The sequence below is a fragment of the Sycon ciliatum genome, chromosome 13 (genome assembly GCF_964019385.1).
Source record: "Sycon ciliatum chromosome 13, ocSycCili1.1, whole genome shotgun sequence".
NCBI lineage: Eukaryota > Metazoa > Porifera > Calcarea > Leucosolenida > Sycettidae > Sycon > Sycon ciliatum.
Genome location: NC_088655.1, coordinates 10,840,255 through 10,853,312, shown reverse-complemented (window position 1 = coordinate 10,853,312; position 13,058 = coordinate 10,840,255). Strand labels below are relative to the sequence as shown.

The 13,058-nt window shown below is 46.6% G+C and overlaps 1 long non-coding RNA gene across 1 annotated transcript; it reads right to left on the bottom strand.

The window, feature by feature from the left end:
* Positions 1 to 242: 242 nt before the first annotated feature.
* On the bottom strand, positions 243 to 2,982 carry LOC135829812 (uncharacterized). The gene is made up of 3 exons (XR_010555925.1): positions 2,747 to 2,982; positions 1,738 to 1,976; positions 243 to 1,430 (listed from the first exon to the last, which is right to left on the bottom strand). It is a non-coding gene; the product is annotated as an uncharacterized LOC135829812 (long non-coding RNA).
* Positions 2,983 to 13,058: the final 10,076 nt, after the last annotated feature.

Sequence of the window (13,058 nt, the reverse complement as noted above, 5' to 3'; positions counted from 1 at the left end):
TAACAATGCATGACACTGACTGGTCCTTTTTCTCTTTACTATAAATTTACCCTTAGCTCTTCCTCCTTGACCATAGTTGTCCTATTCTTCGTGTTATAATAACTTGCTATTTTCACCTGCTCTGATCACAGTCTTTGCATTCTCTCAACTGTACAGAAGTGAAGACCCCCTCGATAGGCCTAAACGGCCGCTGACTGGGGAATCCTTGAAATAAATTTTACATTACGTCATCTTCATCTCTACCACTGAGCGAAACCTTACACATCCTTGGCGAAACAATTGCAAATTTTCTGAGGAAAAGAACGACGAATGTTTTCAGTAGAAATCTTGAAAAACTAGAAATGCCATACACACTGTAGAATATTATGTATTTGTACATGTATGAGGGATTTGGAGACAAACTGACAAAGGTCTTATCATTGCGATTCAAAGTTTTTTAACGAAAGAGATATTAGAACGTTCAAACAAAAAATCTTTTCTCATCGTTCTACAATGTTATGAATTAGGAAACGTGTACCGAAACATGTGTTAACATTTTGAGTTTTTTTAACCCAGAATTACTCCACAAGAATGTGCAGGCAAAAATGGGGACTAGGTGCGTGCATGCCTGTGTGTTTGTGTGCGAAAACGTATACAATCATGTGCATGTTTATACATGGGCGGATGTGTGTGTACATGAACATGTACATGTATGTGTGTGTTTGTGTGTGTGTGAGTGTGTGCGTGTGTGTGTTTTTGTGCGTGAGTGTGTGTTTTTGTGTGGTGTGTGTGTGTGCGTCTGTGTGTGTGTCTGTGTGTGTGTTTTTGTGTGGTGTGTGTATGTATATGTGTGTGCGTGTGTTAACGCGCTTGCGGGAAGGGGCTTGCAGTGGGTTTGATCTGTCAGCGATAAAGTGAACTCTAATCTAGCGATGCAGCAAGGACACCTAAACTAATCTACATTATACATGTACATCTTAATAATCGTCTTCAAAAAAAAGAAATGGGCCAAAGGGAAAAGAAACTGAAGATTATAAATTTTCCGCTGCGAACATACACTGTACATGTACATGTACATGTGCACACATACAGGAACATGACTTTGTACTTGCACATTGTACACGTAACTCGTACAATATACCATGCTGAACATTCACTCCAGGATAATGTACAATATACCATGCTGAACATTCACTCCAGGATAATGTACAATATACCATACTGAACATTCACTCCAGGATAATGTACAATGTACATGTACATGTATGCTGAGAGTGGTACAGGTTGCTAGCCGTAGCCTGGCTTCACAGATGTCTCCTGTACGGGAAGTGGCGGCCCAGGCGGAGCTGTAGATTCATCAGGATGCTTTTCCATCGGTGTTGAATGCAGAGCATAGCACACTGGTGCTTGATGCTTTTCAGGAGACTCCGTGCACTCAGCTATGAGTGGACCTGTAAACACACACACACACACACACACACACACACACACACACACACACACACACACACACACACACACACACACACACACACACACACACACACACAATCATTTTCTCTCTCTCTCTCTCTCTCTCTCTCTCTCTCTCTCTCTGTCTCTTTTTTCTTCCCTCTTTGCTACCTTGTAAACGGGAAGAAGTTCCCGTTTGGATTTTGCGAAGTAACACAAAGTAAAACAAACAAACACACACACGCGCAAGGTTTCGAGTACTAAAACATTAGTGCTCCCTGGTAGACAGTATGCGGTTTGTCATACCTGTCCGGAGACCGTAGGATGGATATCCTGTCCCTAGCCGATCAAGCAGCTGTCCGATGACGACATCTTTCGCCATGTTCTCCCGACACAGGAGCACGATCAGCTCCCTGTCCTGGGCGAGTCGCTTCTCCAGGCGATTGTTCCTCTCTATTAGAGCTGTGATTCTTGCTTCGAAAGGAGTGCACGTATCGCTGAGGCCAATTTCCGTGGTCATGTTCACTCAACCTGCGCAATGAAAACTACAGTAAACAACAGACCACTATGCTTTGTAATAATGCTCAAGAGTTACACTAGCGGAAGTAAAATACAATATAGGGCTTTTTCGTTGTTACTCTGAGTTTCATGGCAAAGACCAATCATCAGGCAACATCTGATCAGACGCACTGCCTCTGCACAATTTAATAATTTAAACTCGAATGTTGAGCCAATAGTAATATGTAAAGAGAAATGGACCTACAGTACATGTACACTCATACCTCGTTTATCCGGGCAGTCCGGGACCTTGCACTGCCCGTAACTTTGAAATGTCCGTAACTCCGAATCATATAAATTGTACATCTTGATGGGGAAAAGGCCATAATAAACATGGCATGTGACAGAACATGGCATGTGACGTCACTTTTTCCACACAAAGTGACAAAGGAGTAGTAATATTTCCACTGAAACTTGCCCCCAGGGTGCCCGGTAGACCGAAGTGCCCGTAACTTCGGGGTCCGGATAACCGAGGTATGAGTGTACATGTATAAGTTACTAGCTATGATTTCTAAGGTCCGCCGATGCCTACTCGCTCTGCCTTGTTGAGGAGGCCGACGTGAGAGACGTGGTCAAACGCACCAGCAATATCAATCGCTACTACTGGGACGCAGCTCCCTCAGCTACAACCTGCACCCACTCGCTTTGGACGTTTTGATGAATCGCATTTCTTCCCCTCTTCACATGTACATGTACGTATTGTGTGACTCATGCACTGCCACCATCAATTCCAATGGAGACGCGAGATAGGACTTACCTTGAAGTAGCATGGTGTCGGTTGGTCAGAAATATAGGCAGTACTGCTGTTCAGACGTCCGGTCATATACCGGTACTAATACTACTGACTACTAGTATCCTCGTGGTTCAGCTGATAATAATGATGGGATCGCGAATCGCCAGATTGATCCCAGATCGTCCCGTTTACTTTAGGGATTTCGACGAACGTTCTACTGTAACTAACTTCTAACTAAGACGGTAACTGGGACTTGTGTCCAGATCCACCCCTTTTTATCTTTTCTGAAGAAGGGCATCGCCGTACATGTTAGTGTAGTGAAAGACCGGTTGCAGTGCAGAGGGCATTCTGGCACGCTGACGCAATGCATGCAGCGCCAGTCAGTGAAGACAGGCAGTGAGCACGTGAGTGCAGTCCACACTGGAATTATTTATTTCCTGCCAGACAAAACAATGGGACAGTTCATCAGGCGAGAGCTAGGCTGAAGTCTGAAGAGCGCATTGTGCCGTGGACCGAAGAATGCTAGACATGGACGAAGAAGCTCAACCGCACTAGATGCTGGCCGCTTGACAACAGCCTGCTCTGCCTCTGCGTTCGTGTGCTTTGAGGTTGACACCCTGGCACGATCCCGCTTTGCACTACAACCCGTCTTTCACTACACTAACATGTACGGCGATGCCCTTGTTCAGAAAAGATAAAAAGGGGTGACAGCTCTGATGACATCTCTTGAAAACAGTGTGTCATGAGACTCATGATTCATGAAGACAAGGTTGTTGGGGACAACTCACAACTGCCAAAAATGGCAGTTGTGAGTAGTCCCCATCAACCACCATGACGATTGTCTTCATGAATCATGAGTCTCATGACACACTGTTTGCAAGTGTCGACGCGACATGTCCTGTACTAATACGTCACCCACTTGTTTATACGCAGTATGGCATGCGCTCTATTTCTTTTCTCGCGGCAGGCAGATGGAACTCTCTTCCAGCTGACTGTCGACAGACCCACTCTCTTGCTCTGTTCATTAACATGGTTGAAGGGACACTCCGGCTTCATTTTCGACGCCGAGTTTTCGATGCCAAGACGAAGGTAGGTGAAAGAGAAAAACCCTCGAACAAGAACGAGTCTCCAGAAGCGATAGAGTCGAGCAGGAAGACGACTTTTGAATTTCGCCGAGCTAGCGCTGATGACGTAATGAGGGATTAGCTTGTCAGTGGAAATGCAACTGGGCACATACATTTCACATACTTTTTGGCCAATTTTCAATCGAAGAGGAGGGTGTTTTCTATGTTCTCTCAACGTCGTGAGCGATCCCGTCTTCTAAACCCTTCCAGGTACATGTACCCTGAAGGTCCTCCGGAGGAGAATTTATATCCAGCAAAGCGTTGTTGACCCGCTAAATACGTCTCGAGACATATTCACCCAGTGCTGACTATGTAGAATGTTGAATCTGTGATAATTGTCGACGATGGAGCGAGAGGTTGATAGCCGCCGTCGCAGGGAGAGTGAAGCTGCTGGAAGTAAAAACTGGGAGCTTAACTTAAAGGGGGACTACACCCAAAAATCAAAACTTCATGGTCCGTAGAGTTTTGGACGCTGAGTCGAATGGTGAAGGTCCCACTTCGATCCGACCAAGCGTTCCTGAGATATCTTCGGTTTAAATTGTACTTTTGGGGACGCGCCATGACGTCATGCGGCCGCGACACCCCCCCCCCCCCCCCCCCAAAACGCCCTTCTACGTCATTGAGACTAGCATGCTTGGGCCAAGCTCAGAAGTACAAGTATTTTGGTATGTGAAAGGAATAGTTCTGACAAAGACGTCCTCACCATGAGCGATTCCGACCTATCAGACGAGCTTGAAAGCTTAGAGCCTGAGCTGAAAATGTTTGGCTTATGGCATGAGCCCAAATATTCAGGAGAGGATATGGCAGCGCAAGCGGTGGCTTCCATTCGGGCTGTAAATGTGGATGAAGCAGAAATGACTGCAATTGGAGAAGTCGCTCTCCATCAGCAACATCTGGCGACCGGTTGGCTGGGCTATTTCGAAATGAAGCGGCAGACCAAAGCAGGTCAGACAAGCCTGACAATCCGTAAGTGTGTTCCCAGTATAGTCCTACGTAAAAATCGAATCGTTCTCTTCATATCGTAAATTGTGTGAAATTTTGTATTCGCACAGTACTCAGATCAATAGTCTCCTCACACGTACTCCTGTACATGGAGTTTGCTGCGTAACATGACTAGCATTATCTCCGTGCAAGTCGTGCAATGTGTATCGGTTCACTTGTGCTTTATCTCACATAAGTGAACTGCACCTCAATTCGTAGTGTGGCGAAATACATTCTCACCTTTTGCATTATCACTTAGTCTTTACAGAATGCTGAGACGTTCTCTTGTATTTCACGTAGCTGTGTACCAACAATTACGCTGTGCACTCTAGCAGCAGCAGCAGCACAGTAGCATATTGAGTGCGTTTTGCCCTACTGTGGTGTCTCATGACTGCATTACCGGAACAACTCTTTCCTTGATTATCATTCTAAAATGTGTGCACATATCCGCCTGCGCCCCACACACACGCACGCACATGTGCTCACCTTGGTGGGCACAAAGTATAGTAGTCACACATGCTCACGCACGCAGACACGCAATTTCACAAGCGCGTGCGCACACGAGTGCATAAGCATACAAGTGCCTGTGCACATGCTCGTGCACGCACACATGCGCGCACTCATGCACTTGGTTGCATACCCACACATCCCTCAGGATCACTAACGGCAATGCATCTACTACTTGTCATTCCATGTCCCTCCCGCAAATGGGGAGAGAATGACATAAAGGAGAACACAGAATAGATGACGTGAATATCTTTGGAATGTTATATTACATTACACAAAAGCACACGCATGTGCGCGCACACACTCACGCAAGTGCGCGCACACACACACACTCACGTGCATGCGCGCGCACACACACTCAGTGTCACGCGCGTGCGCGCACACACACACACTCACGCGCGTGCACCCACACACACAATAATAATAATAATGTCTGTCTCTCACGCGCGTGCGTGCAAACACACTCACGTGCGCGCACGGGCGCGCACACGCACACACTCACGCTCGTGCGCGCACACACACGCGCGTGCGCGCTCACACACACACTCACGCGCGCACACACACACTCATGCGCTTGCACGCATACACACAATAATAATAATAATGTCTGGCTCTCATCTGCGTCCATACTGAGAAAACCCAACGAGTTCCCGAATAGGTGTACACCGTTGCCGGTATGTGGACTATCTTCTCTCCTTGAACTGCGGGTCATTGCGTGATGTAGCTTATCAGCAGTACATACTGTGTTCATACAGGGAAAAAAACATGCCAGCTAGAGGCGCTGGCGCTGCAAACAGTCCTTCCTATAACCTTGGGGCGGTGGCAGTGGTCGTAGCTCAACAGTGAGTCACTGCGACCGATGGTACAGCCGCTCTTGATCTTCTTCCTGTAAAATCAAAAACAGCAATCGCAGACAGGTTCATCGATCGCACGCAGTATAGCCTAGGGAAACAGGAGATCTACTGCCGTCCACCTCATCAGGCCGGTTTCGGAAAGCTTCATATTTCGTAGTGATGTAGTCCAAAACAATTCTACAAATGCTTTGGAAAAGAAAGAACTACATACAGGACTGTCAGTAGCTAGTGTTTTTGAAATATTGCACTCACCTCCGCTTTTCGACTGACACTTCACAGTGTGGCGTGCGAAAAAGGACGCACCACAGTTTCATCCACCAGCGTCCGCATCGGATGAGTGCATAATATTCCTCCTGAAAATCCTCCTCTGCCAAATGGCTGGAACACACGCGAAGGATTTACATTGTAGTCCCTAAATTGTCAAGCAAATAATTATGTCGCTTGATAGCTGCTATGGTGCACTGCTCGGCCTGTGCCAAGCACAATCCTTCAGAAATTGGTGCAGGTTCATCCCAGGGGGTTACCAGTAAGATTATAGTAGCCAACAACACAGCCAGAAGCCATGATGACACAAATACCCTCTTCTTCCATGGACAAACAGAAAGAAGATGCGAAATCCCAGTGTTTCTGGATCTGGCCAAAGGATCACCAAGTCTCAATGACGTCACGGATTTGTGACGTCACGCACGGACCTGAAAAGGACAATTGCAAACTGATATATCTCAAGAACGCTTGGTCGGATCGAAGTGGGACCTTCACCATTCGACTCAACGTCCAAAACTCTACGGACCATGAAGTTTTGATTTTTGGGTGTAGTTCCTCTTTAAAGCTGGCAGCTTGGGGAAAGGGCTAGTTGGCTTTCACGCGGCAACAAAATCACCAAACGTAAGTGTAGTATCCCTACCTTGCTAGTACTGAACTGTAGCTGACTACTAGTACTACTAGTACTACATCTATATCTACTGACCTCTAATCATGTCACATGTACACGTACACGCACTGCATGACTCTTGTCACTCCTTTGCTGACAAGCCTGCAAAGCTAATCACTTCTCACCACTTGTGTTGCCCTTGCGCTTGCTGGATTGCATACTACATATCTTTGCTAGTTTAGATCATCAAACCTGCATGTACATGTAGAACTAACACCCACATGTTGTACTGTACCTCCTTGACCCTGACTGAGGTCATGCGGCAGTCATGACCCTTTCTAGATCCGGTTTGCATCCATTTGCTAATGCCCTCCCTGGCCTCTGTTCTCCTCCAAAGTTCCGTTTGCTTCTTTCATCCTTATACATGTACATTTAGATACTGTTGCTATGCCTTCCCAAGTTCTGTTTCGACTAACACAACAGACTTTTGCCCTTTTTCATGACTCATGGCTCATGCAGACTCTATGATGATCTCCTTCCTTTTCGCCCTATAAAAGCTGCCATGCTTTACTCATTTCTTCAGAACATAACAGAACAGAACAGAACAGAGTCCGTCCTGGCAGATTGAGCCGGAGCAGTTGTATTCCTTTCCAAGTCCCTCCTGGCAGATTGAGCCGGAGCAGTTGTATACATAACTTCAGGCAGATTGAGCCGAAGAACATAATATTAAGGGGGCAGCCTACCCATAAATTTCATATGGCATTCAATTGACCGTAACTTTGGTGTTTCTCAATGGATTTGAGTGAAATTTTGACCACACACTCCTGCCACTATGCTGGCCCTCAGGACAAGATTTACAAGTTCTTGCGCCTCACCGACAGGCTTTCCAGGCCGGAAAAACTCAAATTTCCGGCATAGTGCCACGGTGTGCGAGTCACCCAGGAGCCAAACAAATGCGTTTACAATTTTTTCACATTTTCGTGCTCATTCTGTTCGTGCGCGGGACCCAAACCTAGAACAAGTCCAGAAGCAGCCATGGGTGATGGGGTAGGGCCCCTCAACGAGGCCCTGGAATCTGTCACAACGGAACGAGTGGGCGTTCTCTCACACACTCCCACAGACCCAAGTCAATTTTTGAATTTTTTTAGGTTTAGCACGTGCTACGAGGTCGTACCTTTGATATGTTAGGGTAGAAATGCATACATTATTATGACATGTACATGACTTGATTGCGACTACTAGTACTGTAGTACATGCACGTAAATGTAAGCCTCGTCATAAGCTATAATTAGATCTCCATGCTTGTAACCTTGTTGTCAGCACTTCTAGAACTACCACTTCCTTTTAGTTAGTCAATCACGTCGTTGATTCCGGACTGTTCCATACCTTCCACGTCATATGCTTGATGAGTAATGCTGCTGACTAAATTGCATATCTCACCTTCTAGAACACCTCGCTTAGTCATTATGTTTATGTTACGCAATGCTCATTTCATCTACATATATAGTAATGATGATCTAGGTTTACCTTCTCCACTATTCTAGAACTAAGGATGATTTCGTAATCCTTGTCTTACCACCAACCTTAGTTCTCTACCTTCGCTATAAAAGCTGCTGCCTTTCTAGTTTCCTACGGACTAGTACGGGATTAGTTTCTTGCCGATTAAGATCAGTTTCTACCTCTTAGATTCATGCTAGAGAACTCTTTCTCTCTCTCTCTCTCTCTCTGAATACGTGTGCAATTCTGTATGATAACCATTCTCCATTACTTTACCCTCGTGCTCTGCTGACTGAGCGAAACCGAAACGTAACAGATACAACATCCAGTGCTGGGACCTCCACAGCAAGCCATTTCCACAGCGCTGCACACCAAATCCAGGATACCCACAGAAACCGGCAAAGACTACCACTCACGTTTCACTACTGCCTAGTACTGAATCCTACCTGACTTCTTGACACGACTCAAACTTGCCAAAGTCACTAAATCAACGTCAACTACAATAATCAAGCCACATATCTGCAACGTCACGAGGGTGCTGGCAAAAGTCCTGCTGCACGGCGGCGGGCGAATCCAATACGTGGCTCAAAAACCTGATTTTTTGGACTTGGAGCAAAATTCTGCACACTTTCACGTGTTTCCATGATACGACAAGTTGCGCACGGTCTGCTCACATTCAAATACAGTGCTGCCAACAAATGACAGCGTGCACCAAAAAAATCTTTCGTTGCAAGGGCACATTTTCGGCCATAACTCTTGAACGGCCGGTCAGATCGGGACACAATTTTCAGAGAATTTGCAGCTATTCATGCTCTTTCAACTGACGTAGCGCTCAATATGAATTTACAAATTCAATTTTTCAGCGAATTTTTGGGTAGTCTGCCACCTTAACCAGTCTTCTTGTGTGTGCCTCCTGATACCACTCGGCGACCTATTACATAAGCACCAACAATGTCATAAAGCCGGCAGCTTTCGAAAGGGCTAGTTGGCTTTCACGCGGCAACGAAATCACCAAACGTAAGCACTAACAATGTTAAAACATGGTTGCAGGAGACAAATTACAAGTAAGCAAGCGACGCATACAAAGAAACAATCAGACAACTTAAACACGTTTTAAGGTGGGACTATGCCTTCGCGGACCGGCATCGGCAAACGGGACGTAACTTCAGTCTCCCTCATTGGAATTGCACAAAATTTTCTGTGCTTTCTTCTAACATATCACACCGTACTCTGAGCACATGCCAATGAACCAAACTGGTCACTCTATGTACAAATTAGAAATTCTTCGAAAAATCACGTATACTGAGCTCTAACCGCAAAATGAAGAAAACCATGTAGAGAAGAGAGGAACAAGTTGCAAAACACAATTGCTACTATATAACTTGAGGTGCTAAACCAAAGAAAGGATTGATCTGTTGACAAGGAAAAATACAGTACCCAGAGCAAGAGATATACAAATTCGCGCACATTGACAACGCCTCCTTCAATGAGGTAAAAACATCATAAAACTTGCAGTAATGCATGGAACAATTGGTTTAGCACCTAGCCAAACAAGTCACAGAGTTCAGAATATATACATTGTGGGGGGTGTCATGCACTGGCATCCTGCAATCGTGGTTAGAAGCTGCGGAACACCCCTAAAATAGGAGAAAAAAGGCACTCCAAATCTCAGCATTTCACCGCATGATCACAGCATGATGATGTATTAGTGACCACCTGGCACATAGGGGGCGTCTTCTATCTCTTCTGCTGCATCCTGTCCACCCTTCCTCAACCTCCTGCGCTTTTTCCTAGACAGCTTGATGTGCCCCAACTGCTTTCTGGCTGCACCTGACCTTCTCTTGGCATCCAACAGCACACTGGTGGAGGCGGTGTATTTGCCTACGGGTAGACCCATCTTGCAGAATAGCATCTCAATGCTTGCAGCACCATCGTTGAACCAGCTTGCTGCAATGTAGACTGCAGTTTCTACAGTCAGGGAGGAACAGAAGCTTGTCTTGGGGCAGAGCTGCCACACAATTCCGTTGAAGCATTCGTTCTGGTTTTGTGTGGCGCCACGCATACAGCGCTCGAGTAGTGGGCGTGCAGACAGGTCCATGAAGATCGGCTTGATTACAGAGAAGATTGCTTCAGGTATAACGTTGTGGTGCTCGTAAGGCGGTCCACCAGCTTGCTGTTGCTGCCACTTGCACCAGCTCTCCAGTCCCGGTGGGCAGTGCAGATGTTGGGGCTTCTCATCAGTTGACACTCGGTGCATCACGGAAGCCCATATGGCTTTGGCCATGGACTGTAGGTCGCCCTTGTTGCTGCGCACTGCCATACCATAGTAGGCTTGTAGTTTGTCTATAAGTTGGTCTGTGAGACGACCACGACCACTGATCCTGCCACCATCAGCCAACTTCTTCCCAGAGAGGTCCTTCTTCAGCTTCCGCAACTGATGTCCAACGCGTTTTTGAACATGACCCACGCATTCTTCCTTCGTGATCTCCACGTCTTCGCCGTATGGATATGAGTCATGCACTGCCTTGAAACTCTTTGTATCTCCGTCCCCTATAAAGACACTGTACCGAAGCTTCCTCGTTTCTCTGGATCTCCTCCATATCTTCAGGGCAGCTTCACATTCCATTGCGGGTGCTGAGCTCTGGGTGTTGGCACGGCATTCATGGTTGTCCAGCTTGTCCTGCAGTTCAGCATTTGTCAACTCTTTCTTTGCATGCTGGTTCTTGAAGTGGGCGCACTGGTGGCAGAATCGGGATAGAACTTCAACGTCAAGGACTTTGCCTGTGCCCCATGCCATGGCCACAAAAACACCATACAGCGATGCATAGCCTCGGCGCATCCAGGTTCCGTCATACGTAACGGCAGTGTCGGCAATAACGACATCTCCAGGTGCATTGTCCAAGACTTGTGTTGCTGCCGCACTCATGCTATGCTCAGCAACAACCTTGGCCGATTTGTGTAGAGCCTTGGCATGTCCTTGGTATGCGGAGAAGGTCATGGGCACAGGCATATTCAAAGCAGCTCCCAACTTCAGCATTGCTCCGTGCCCGCGACCGATCCAGCGCATGCCAAACACAGCTCGTCGGTTTACATCCCAAACACGCTTATGTTTGTCTGACATATACTGCGATGTGTGAGCTTCACAGGTTTGACAGGTCAGCTCCAGGCAGGATGCAAACCCTTGCCTCTTCGGCTCACTCAGAGTGACTGGTCCATGACAAATTTTGCAACACACAGAAGCCAACAAAAGAGTTTGAAGGCACACCAAGTCGACGAGCCTGAATCCATGAGGTAGTTCTGCATCATTCTCATCGTCCGAGTCTGAACTGGATCCTGAACTCGAATCGCTTGTGCTCAGGTCATCCTCGGAAGAAATCTCAGCATCATCAGAACTAGAAGGCAAATAATCGTTGAAATTTGGCAGAGAATCGTCAAGATTTTCTGGCGCACATGCTGCAGCTTCATCTTCCGATTCGGCTCTCAGCGCCGGTTGATTTCCATGAAATTTTCTCTTTCTGGGTCTGCCTGGTCGGCCTTGAGCTCGCTTCTTCCCCATCGCAATAGAAAAACAACGCCTGCAAGCTTGTACAATTGTCACAGCGTACAGAACGAAACAACAAAGACGTTTCCATCAAATAATAATTATTTGAATCAAATTTGAATTTGCGCATGCGCAATCACTCTGACGGCTGTCATGGTAACCAAACCCATGCGCAGAGGTAGCCAAATCACTCCGCGCACTGCTCCTGAGATTTCCACAAAATTTGAACTATATCAAGGAAGGTTTTATCATAACACGATTGATTGCGTTCTAAAACGAAAAGAACCAATTGCAAAATCAAAATTGTGAAATTTGCAGATCTATCTCGATCTTTGAAATGCTCTATCTCTGAAGTCCTTTGAGCGAATCCCCTCAAATCTTCAGGAGTCGTGCTTCAGCACAAGAGCTATCGTTTGAGATAGTTTTCGACGCTTTGTGAGAGATTTTCATTTTTGACCTTCTGAAGGCATAGTGCCACCGGGGAAGTTAAGGCCAAAATTAAAATTTCACCAGTTGTAGTCTTCGGGGTGCTGAGTCGAATGGTCTTGGTCCGAGGAAGCTGAGACGCTCCCTTCCTACTTGAATCCCAATCGAACTCGCGCACTTCCACCGAAACTGGGTGACTGCGCCCTACTAGATGGGGATTTGTATGCAAGATGTCACTAAAAGCGCCATTTCGTTCTTATAAAAGCACGGATGACCGCGATTGGCCGCTATGTTGTAGTCTTTTGGACGCTGAGTCGACTGGTTTTGGTCCGAAAAGGCTGCGATGCAGCGTTCCTCCTTTATTGCCAATCGAACATGGTTGAACAAGCGGTCACGTGCTCCTGGGTGCCCAAATCACCTGGTCACCACGCCAGCAGGCGACAAATTTCACACCAAGGTTCAACTCGAGTTCAACTCGAGTGACAGGACTGCACCCAAAAAAGGTCAAACAGGCTAGTAAGTTGTACCCTGCAGG